The following is a 10,633-nucleotide window of genomic DNA, read 5'->3' as shown; positions in this document are numbered from 1 at the left end:
AGTGAAGAGTGAACCTCTGTACATGTTCTACCAGAGAAGGTCCACTTAGTCCTGTTTTATATTTTAAGATACAATATAAGATCATGTTTACAAGTGACAAAACAAGGTTCCACTTACCTTTAGAGAAAATAAAATAAAAAGGCTTAAAATCCATTAAAAAAGTCATATAGATAGTTATGGGCTTTCTTTGCAGTTGCTGGACCTAACCCCTTCAGCCCACAAATAGGGAAAAAATCACTACATGTTTACTAAGTTCTGAGGATCATTATCTCACACACATACCACACTCCACAAAATAGGCAAAAACTGGCCCTTTCTCTCAGGGCAATCTACATTTAAATTTTAGATCAAATGTGGTGAGTGGATTTGCTCATTTCCAATGTAAATAGAGAAAATTTCTATGACAGAATCAGGCTTTCTTATCTTTAAATTAGGGCCAAATAGCTCATAATTACCTTTGTCTCTTCTTTTAGGACATTTGCAGAAAATATAAAAATTATTACTATTCCCATGTAGTAGAGTGATTGGGTACTCAACTTTAGGGCAACCATGGATTTCTTAAGATAGATGCTATGGATGCATTTCTGTGTATAGTTTTAGAAGTTATTCACCAGCCCTTCTTCTAAGGTAGTCTGTAGACCAAGCTGATGACACTCTACTCATGCTAAAGCATTCACCAAGTTTGGTTTTTAAACATATTTTTTAGTTTCTATTGGAATTTTTACTTTATTTATTTATTTGTGGTGCTAAGGATTGAACCCAGGGCCCCCACATGCCAGGCAAGCACTCTACCACTGAGCCACAACCCCAGTCCTACCAAGCATATTTTAATAAGACATGATTAGGGAAGAGATACCATGGGGTATGGTAGAAACACCAAGAAATTTAATGACAGGTAGATGTAAACAGGAGAAGTGGCTTAGCAAGAATAACAACAACAAAAAAGATAATGGCATAAGCCCTTGGAACCTGTCCCTTCACCAGTAACAGAAAAATCAAAATAGCCATTTTCCGGTATTTTTCTACTAGAAATAGTGTACAGAGAACACCACCTAAGAATCAATTCTTCATAGATATCAACCATTCAGCCCATAGTGTGGTGTGGTTCACTGGCCTCATGATGACTTGTTTGGCCAGTGACATAGCCACTGTAAACTGCCATTGCTATATGCCCCCCAGCAGCTGTCACTCTTATGGCAGTTGTAGTTCCCATCCTGCAGAACATCAGTGACTATGAGGACCTTGTTCTAGAGCTTGCACACATTTGAGCTTCAATACTGGAAGGAGGAACTGAGCTCATCCAAATGTATAGGTTCATTGTGTCTCTTCAAAGCCAACCTCCAACTCTCAATGTATTGGTGAGACTTGTACGCCCATCATACAGGGGAAGAATGTTACCCACCTAACAGCAAATGAGATGCAAAAGACTCTTGACTTTTTCAAAACCTTTATTAATGTAACATCTAAATGGGCTCTGACCTCTGTATCAATGTCACATGCCTAATGTTAGCTCCTTTTTCTAATAGCCCTGGTACCTGCAACTCCTAACTTCAGTGAGACGAGCTACAACTCTGAAGCAAAAGTCTATTCATTGAAACATTTCAACTCATGGGGCTAGTATGGGGAGGGAATGGACGTGGACATTCCTTTTCACTTCCAACTGAGATGCAGGTAGGAGACAGAGTGGCCGAGCATGGGAGGTTGGTTCAGCATGCAGAGGGGTGAAGCAAAGGGTATCTCCTGAAAGGTAATTGGGAATGGGGGTGTGGTCTGGCACTATGGTAACCGGTTAGATAAGGACTACTATGGGCCCATCAGAGCAGGTTGCAGGGGAACTGGGGCCTCTGTCTTGGGGTGTACCTCTGAAGGCATAACACCTGCCTTCAGAGGTGTTTCATTCCCACAGAGAATCTGGAATGTCTCCTTGAATCTCAGTTTTGGTAAAACCCAGGGGAGGGCCTGCATTGATAGTTGCATTCATGCCATATTGACATCCTTTGTTTCTCCAGTATGGGAGTGGGCAGTAAATGAAGGTGGCATTGGCTTTTACCACTTCCACCCTTGCTGGATTGCTCCTCCAGTTTCTTCTTCCAGCGCAGAAAGCAAATGCAGTCTCCAGTTATCACAGAGCATAGCCCCAGAAATGCAAAGTGCAACTAGACCTGTAAGAAACACACTGAGACTTAAGAAAAAAGAAAAGAGGCAAACTGACTAACACTTGTAGCTTGAGACCTGAACTGTTTCTCATTCCTCTCCTCGATTTGGCTTATTCATCCATTATTCATTTCTTCCCACCTTCCTCAAAGACATGCTTTATCATATTCTGATTCAGTCAAAGCTATATTTGCAGGGAGCCTGAGAGACCCCTTTAGCCTTTTACAGATCAGGATTGCTAGGTGTAGAGAGTATACGACCTGCCCAGACTCAGTCAGGCCTTCTGGCTCGCAGTCCTGGACCCATTCAATTATTCAGACTGAGAAACCTCACTAAGAGCAAGGCCCTCAAGGAAGTAAAAGTTCACCATTTGACAAGGACACCAGTGTATCTTTTCTGGTTGGGCAGAATATGGTCTTTGCCTTTGAGGATTCCTTAATTCTTTAGAGGAGTCTATCACTTAATTACTTAGCACTCCATGCAGGCAGCTAGCACTCCATTCATGCAAAGGGAAACTTCTCTAAAAGTTTGTCTCCCATACAAAAAGGACTAAAGGAGTACTTATGGCCAGTAAGGCCCAGGTCGTTTTTTGGAAATACATAATTTGAGTCTTGTTACCAGGCCTGTGGCTCTGGAAAGAATGAATTTACCCACTAATCTGTCCACCAATCGGAGTCCTCAGAAGTCCCAAGCCCCATTGTTCCCTCAAGATGAGGTCACCAGGTTCTGAGCACTGGGAATTCCAGGAGTGTTGATGGGAAGTAATGGAAGGAAGAGACTTCAACTTGTGACATGTCATGAGCATAGTTGTCTTCCTTCAAAGAATGGTCTACCACAGAATTTCGTGTTCCCAACTTTATATGAAGAACTCACAGAACAGCCCCTAGGAAAGGGCCCTCACAACCTCAGGAGCTTATATTTATGTTATTGGTTGTTAGGGAGCCATTTTTGTATGGCTTTTTTAGAGGGGAGTGGGGCAGGGAGCACAGTGAACATTGGACAGCTCTGCCCTTAAGAAGTTTCTGACCTATCAAGGGAAAAAGATGCTCAGAAAAATTACATGGTCCAAAACTCTTTGGCTCCTACAATCTCTCTTTTCTTTCTTCAACAAGTGTTTCTTGAGCATGAGTTGGCAAAATAAAGTAAGCTAAGATTGTATTGTTCATCCATAAAGTTTTCTTTGAGGTGCTGACCATGGGAATTGAGCTTTAGATGAAAATGAGGCAGCCAGTGCAGATGAATACAGAGAGAACAGGGGCAATGATCCTGAGCCAGGTACAGGCCAGCACACCTATACTTATTCACCCTCTACTACATTGCAAACAGCATAGAACAGGGCAGATTTTTCATGAATATAGGTTTAACTGAACAGAGTTGGAGGCTCTGCCCCTGCCTCAGGAAGTGTTTCAGTCAAGTAAGATCTGAGCAAGAATTGTATACAATTGAAACCAATGAGTGCCTTGACAGAGGATCCATTCATGTTGGTAACAAGTGAGTCAGATGTCAATGTCACTGACCCTGACCTCAGGAGCTCACTATCAAAGATAGGGCATCTGGGTTGAGGAAGAGGAAGAATGCATTCCAGGGACGGAGAAGAGCCTGAATAAAAATGTGTCAAGCATAATTCCTGGTGACACTGGAAAGTAGTTCCATTTGGCTGGAGGTGCAATTAGATTTCAGGATGCAGAGGAAAACCAGGCTTTGGAAGCACCTGCCATATTGTATTGTATTCTCTTGTGTAGAACTTGGAGATGCCACCTAATATTAGACTCTCAGTCTCAGCTTCCTCATCTGGAAAATGAGGATAATGCTTACCTCAAAGGATATTATTTTGATAAAATGTACTGCTGCAAAATGCTGTAGGACTCATAAGTGAGGGTGAAGCATAAACATGGAGACCTAATTGATATTCACAATGAATAGAACTATGAAAGGCTGTGTGGGTTGGGGACTCACTGTCTCTGAGCATATAAGTTTTTCTTTTTTTAATTAATTAATTAAATTTAATGGGGTGTTGAGCATCAATCCCAGCACTTCACACATGCCAGGCAATCATTCTATCACTGAGACACAACTCCAGCCTTGGATACAGGTTTTCATGTATTTTTTCCTGTGCTTATTGAAGATGTGTTTTGATGTGCTGACATGTTGTTTCCTGTAAGACTTAGAGCCAGAATCAAGCTGTGGTGAGGTGTGTGTTGTTATTGTTTTTATTATGGGTGGTTAATTGCTTTTTATTTTATCTTCAAAACTCTCAGTTTTATCTTTAACATTGAGATGGTGAAAGACCAAACATCAGAAGAAATTAGACAGGTAATGAATGAGAATGGCATAATCCATGAAAGTGTGTTCTTTAAACCAAATCTAAATGTAGAAAAAGCATACATTTTCAAGTACCTCTTTCTAGTCAAAATTAAAAAAAAAAGTAGTCAGATGAGGAAAACGTAATGAATTACACGACCAGTAGCATAAACAAACTTGTCTTTTTTGGTCTTTCTCTCATGTACTGACCAACTTGTGTTTCCTCTTTTTTTTATTATCTACTTCTAATTTAAAACCACCAATATTTCATAGGTAGATTACTGTATTATTTTTCCAATAGGTTTTCTGCTCCCATTTCTCCATCTCTATATATCATATTATCACCAGCTGAGTTCTCTTAAATTTCTGCTTCCTTCATAGGGAAGCACATAGCATACTCATTGAAATATAGACTCCAGAAACAAGCTGCCATTTTCAAGTCCTAGCTTTACTACCTCCTACTTGTCTGACATAACAAGTTTCACTACTATAAAGTGGAAATAACAAAAGTACACACGAGTTATTTTAGAATTAGACAAATTAGCATTTGTAAACCATAAATGAAATCAGAATGATCAGACTATCCTGTCCTTAAAATAAGATGACAATATTTTGACATGCTTTTTTAAAAAAGACCAAGCAACCTAAAGCTGCATTAGTTGAGTGTTTTGCTCAGGTTTTAGGAGTTACTGGGTCTTTGTGCTGTATATATTGGTTAGGTAGATTGCACTCTGATTAGTATCTTCAGGTTTTTTTTTTTATTTTGTGTGTGTGTGTGTGTGTGTGTGTGTGTGTTTGTGTGTGTATAAGTTGTGCCAGGGATCAAACCAAGGACCAAGGGCCTTACAAATAGTAGTTAAGGACTCTACGGCTGAGCCATTACCTGGGCCTTACTTACATTTTAATGAAAATATTGACACAGCAGAGCAATTTTAGGGGAAGATGACCCATTCTTTCACACCTGCTTGTTCAAAGATTTCCTTCAATGCCTTTCCTGAGTTCTATGCCCTTATTAATGTTGTCATTCTGTTTATAGAATGTGTCTGTCATCTCCTCCGCCTTTTTCATTTTATCCGAATTGATCAAATGAGACTATGTGGAAGAAGAATTATATAGGCTTAGCTTCAGAGAACAGAAAAGACTTGGGGGGAGGTGGTTAAGAGATATAAAAGAAGGCTTTCTAGTCAGGGTCAATTCCATAAAAAGATGGGAGACAATTAAAAAATAGTAGTTAAAATATGGACTCAAAGCATGTATGTGATATGCTAAGGGATTATACAAAAGCAAGACACAGTATTGCATATATACTGTCTCTATTTATACTATAACAGAAAAAATGTACTTAAGACATACTAGAAAGAGATATATTAAAAATAACAACAGTAATCCTTTTCTGGTAGTAAGACAAGCAGACGAAGGACTTCTGTCTGATATATTCATAGTCACCAAGCATAGTCACCAAACCTCAGTACATGGCCAGTTCACTCCTTATCAAGGAGTGAACTTACTGCCACAGGAAAACTCCTGTATTTACAAGAGGAAAATTATGTCATATTGCTACTGAAGCAAAGTGTACTGGATTCTGGAAGACTTCTGAGAATCCTTAAATTTCATATGACCAAACTTAGCATTATTTCTATTTATGAGATGGACCTGAATCTCTAGGAACAAACTAAGAAGTTTAAATTTGCAAAATAATTATGTATAGATGTAGAGAAATAAGAATTTTCCACAATGAATTAATGGATCAACTAATGTGATTCATATAATTAGGATTTTAAGAATTGACATATTCATTTGCAATCATCTGCCTATATTGCAAGAGACGGAGATTATTCTAGAACATGCAAGTTGTTGAAAAAAATTAAAAATATCTTGTAAACAAATTAGAGAACGTCTGTTATAAAGTTTTTCTGTGGAACAACGTTAATTTTAATTCGAGTTATACTCACAGTGCTCATTCTTACCTGGAGATAAAGTACTTTAATGAAACTTGTCAAGTGAATTGATGCCCAAAATAAGACAAACAAAAATATCTACACTATGAAAATCATCCTTTCATCTACATTGGAGAAACTTACTCAAGTGTCTGCATTTCTAGTGGATGTTGAAATTATTTTAGACAAGCACATTAAGCACCAATTGAAATGGCAAAAACACAAAAAAACGCACGTTTTCTCACTTTATGTTTTCATTGTTAACATACATGTGATAAAAGAAATTTAGTAAGCAAAAGATGGAAAACATTCAAATATAAAAGTATGACCACCAAAAATTGTCCTGCAGTCTTAATTGGTCTTTTATGTTTTTTAGCATTCTTTTTACAGTTGAAATCATACCACTGTATACACAGTTTATATATCTTTCATATCATGATATTTTTAAAATCATTGTGAAATATACATTGAATGAATGTTGCATAGATTACTTAACCCATTACCTCTTCTTAAACATTCAAATTGTTTTCCATTATTTTCTATGAAAACACTTAAGTTGAAATCTTTTGTGTGAGTTTTATATTTAATATACATGTATTATGGGGTTGCTATCTTATTATGGTTTTCTAAAGAAATAATTTATAGATAAAAAAGTATGAAAAATATTATTGTTATTTATGTGTAACCCAAGTATATTTCCAATACCGTGCCCATTTACACAGTAATTTCATTGTATGTAAGAGCTACTATATTATTGGTTCCTCCTTGGTATTAAAATGTTGATGTTTTATAAAATTACCAGCTTCTTTAGTTTTTGTAACCATCTAAATGTGCATGTATACTACAAGAGAATTTCTAGGTTATGTAAGGGACTGACAGATTGTAGGTTGTCATCTTATTTCTTTTTCATATTTGTCCAAATTTTAAATAAAGACAGTATCCAACAAGGCCTAGTGAGCTAAGTAAATTGGGGTATGCAAATGTAAGGTTTGAGTTTATTTTTTAATCAGAAAAAATGTGTTTTTTTAATTTATCATGAATATTTGCACTAATTTTTTTGTTTCATATTTTAAAATATTGCAAAATGTATTAATGTTATGAGGTTTTTGGTTCTTTCTTAAATTTTGTATCTGAAAAAAGTGGCTTACTTGCCTCAGTTAGAATTATTGCCCAAATATTTTTAGTCTGTAAAAAGATTTTGTATAAATGTCATAATTTAAAAATTCGAATATTTTCTCTCAAACCTTTCATACTTCATTTTAAGAGTTTATTTCTAAATGTCAGTCTTATTTCATTGTATTTTTCAGCAAGATTATACAATGCAATAATCAGCATCAGTCCATTAGGGCATGGTCATGTTGGCATAAAGCACTGTATAATTCATGATATATTGTTATCATGTAGATATTAGGTGTCCCCCAAATACTGATGTGTCAGGCAATTCAAGAAAGTTTAGAGGTGACATCATTGGGTTATGATAACCTAAACCTAATTATTATATTAATTCCCTGATAGGAATTAACTAGGTGGTAAGTATACACATGTAGGAGGTGGGCCAATATAATATGCTTCCCAAATAGAACTCTCTGTGCCTCTCTCTGCTTCCTAATGTCATGTCCCCAGCTGCTTTCCTCTGTCATACTCTCCTATTATGATGTTCTTCTTCACTATGTGCCCCCCCCCCAAAATGAAGTCTTCATTCTGATAAAAAATATTGCATTTACCTTTTAAATATTTTTGGTACCTTAAATTTTTGTCCTGTTTTTCTACGTGGATGAAGTTTAACTGGCAGTGAACATGACAAATACTAGCTTTAAGTAATTTTTCCTATCACCAAATCCTCCAAAATTTCTCTGAATATTTAATCATGTATTTCCATTATAAATAGCTGTGAAGCCCACAAATAACAAATAGGGAGGACATTTTCTTCCATTTCTTCCTGTTATCAAAAATACAGCATTAATAAAACTTGATTTTCTCACACGTCATTGACTTGTGAGGATGAAAGAAGATATATATTATTTTATTCTCCAAAAAGTGCATTTATACAATCTGTGGAATGAAAAGGTAAGAATAAGGTGGCATGCACAGTTCTTGCTTATTGTAGGATTATATATAACTTAGTAGCAAGAATATTTTTAAAAGTTGGAACCTAACACATGTCATGGGGCCTAGTTATAAATAATAGGCATTTTATTTGGTTTTATGATGTTTTATTTCAGACAAAAGAACCTGTTCTAGCTAGCTTAAACCGAATTTTATTTAGTAGAGGATGTAAATAGGCCAAAATTGTTGAGAGCACTGAAGACTCTAGATTGAGCTTCCAGGACCAACGGATATCAATCAGAACACAGAACTGGAAAGTTTCACTACATTCCGGTAGCTCTGAACCAGATAGGTATTAGCCATTCTGCAGGCTCCAGTAGCATCTCTTTCTACTTCAATCCAGAATTTACTGTAATAGGAAGTCAGTGTCTTTGCCATGATTCACACAGGCATGGATATTCTATGTTCTGCTTCTTCCCTTGCATATCTAATGACCTCAATCAACTGTCCTGCAAGTGCATCTAAATGGTGGAAGCAAAATTAAGTCTCTGTGTTGAGTCAGTGTGTCTAGGCAAAGTGATTACATACATTTTATGAGACCCTATTTTTTTAACTGAAGTTGTAGGTTATTAATTTTGAGTAGTGCAGTTTCTCCAAATTATGGCTATCTAAATTTTTGTCGTCTTCATACAAACTTGAGAATACATTTGTAAGATATTCAGAATAAAAATGTTACTACATTGGAGAAAATTAGCATATCATCATCCCACATCTTACATTGCCCATTTTTGTTTACATAGCAAGAATAGCTAAAATATGCTCATTTAATTCAAACCATACATAGTACAATTTCATCACCCCAGTCCTCACATTGTACTGTATATCTCTAAACTTGCTTATCTTGTACATTGTCACTTGGTATCTTCTTGCCTACATTTTCCAGTGTCCACTTCCCCTTCTATCACCACTCTCGTTACCTAGCTCTTAAGCTCTTCCAAACAATACAAGCAGAGGACATACTTCCAAACACATTTTATGAGGCCAAAATGTACTTTCAAGTATTGATCTTGTGTACTGTGACCTTGCAATATGCACTTATTTCCAAGACTTTTTGGTTTTGTTCTTTTGGATTTTCTACAGAGATTACAATGTCATCTAAAAATAAAAACAACTTGTTTCTTCCTTTGAATGTATATATTTTTTCTTTATTCTTGAACTGGTGAGGGCTTCCCATATGATGTTGAATAGAAATAGTGAAAAGGGGTACCCTTGCTTTTCTCTTGGAAAAATCATCAAATTGCTCTCATTAGGTATGATGTTTTCATTAGGGTTTTGTGTATGTTCTGTATAAGACAAGGACTTTTTATTTTTATTATGAATAAAAATTGGATTTTTCTAAGTAATTTTTTTTTACATCAACTCATGTATTTTCTTTTTTTAGTATGGTAATGTAGTAGATCATGTTGAACCTTGTATACCTAGAATAAATTCCACTTTGTCAGCATGTACATTTTTACACATCTTATTTGCTAATATTTTGTTGAGGGTTTTTGTGTTTGTGTTACTGAGAGAGAGTGATCTATACTTTTCCTATTTTGCAATGTCTTTATCTGGTTAGGGTGCTGCTGGCCTTATAGAATGTATTTGTGTGTCCTCTGATTCTATGTTTGGGGAGAGATTGTGAAGAATTTAGAAAACTATAAATTTAGGGTAGAAATCACCAATGAACCACTGGAGACTGATACTTTCCTATTTGAAAGGTTATTAATTATTGATTTGATTTCTTAGTAAATATACAATGCTATACAGACTTTATATTTCTTTTGTGAATTTTGTTAGTTCATGTTTTTTAAGTAGTTGGTCCACTTCATCTAGGCTACCAGTTTTGTGGCTATAAGCCTGGTTGTTTATAGCGCTCTTTTGTCATATTTAAGATTATGATTAGTAATGATAGTCTCTCTTTCCTTTATAATGTTGGCTTATTAGGTGTTCTCTTCATTTGTTATCTTGTTAGCCTGGCTAGAATTGTTATTAATTTATATTGTCAAAATACCAACTGTGGTTTTGTTCATTTTCTTTATTATTTCCTGCTTTTCAATTTATTGATTTCTGCTTCAAATTTGATGATCCTCCCCCCCCCCCTTTTCTTATTTTTTGTTTGCTTTAGAACTTCACTTGCTCTACTTCTACTGAAA

The sequence above is a fragment of the Callospermophilus lateralis genome, unplaced genomic scaffold (genome assembly GCF_048772815.1).
Source record: "Callospermophilus lateralis isolate mCalLat2 unplaced genomic scaffold, mCalLat2.hap1 Scaffold_63, whole genome shotgun sequence".
Taxonomy (NCBI): domain Eukaryota; kingdom Metazoa; phylum Chordata; class Mammalia; order Rodentia; family Sciuridae; genus Callospermophilus; species Callospermophilus lateralis.
Note: the sequence above shows the minus strand (reverse complement) of the source record.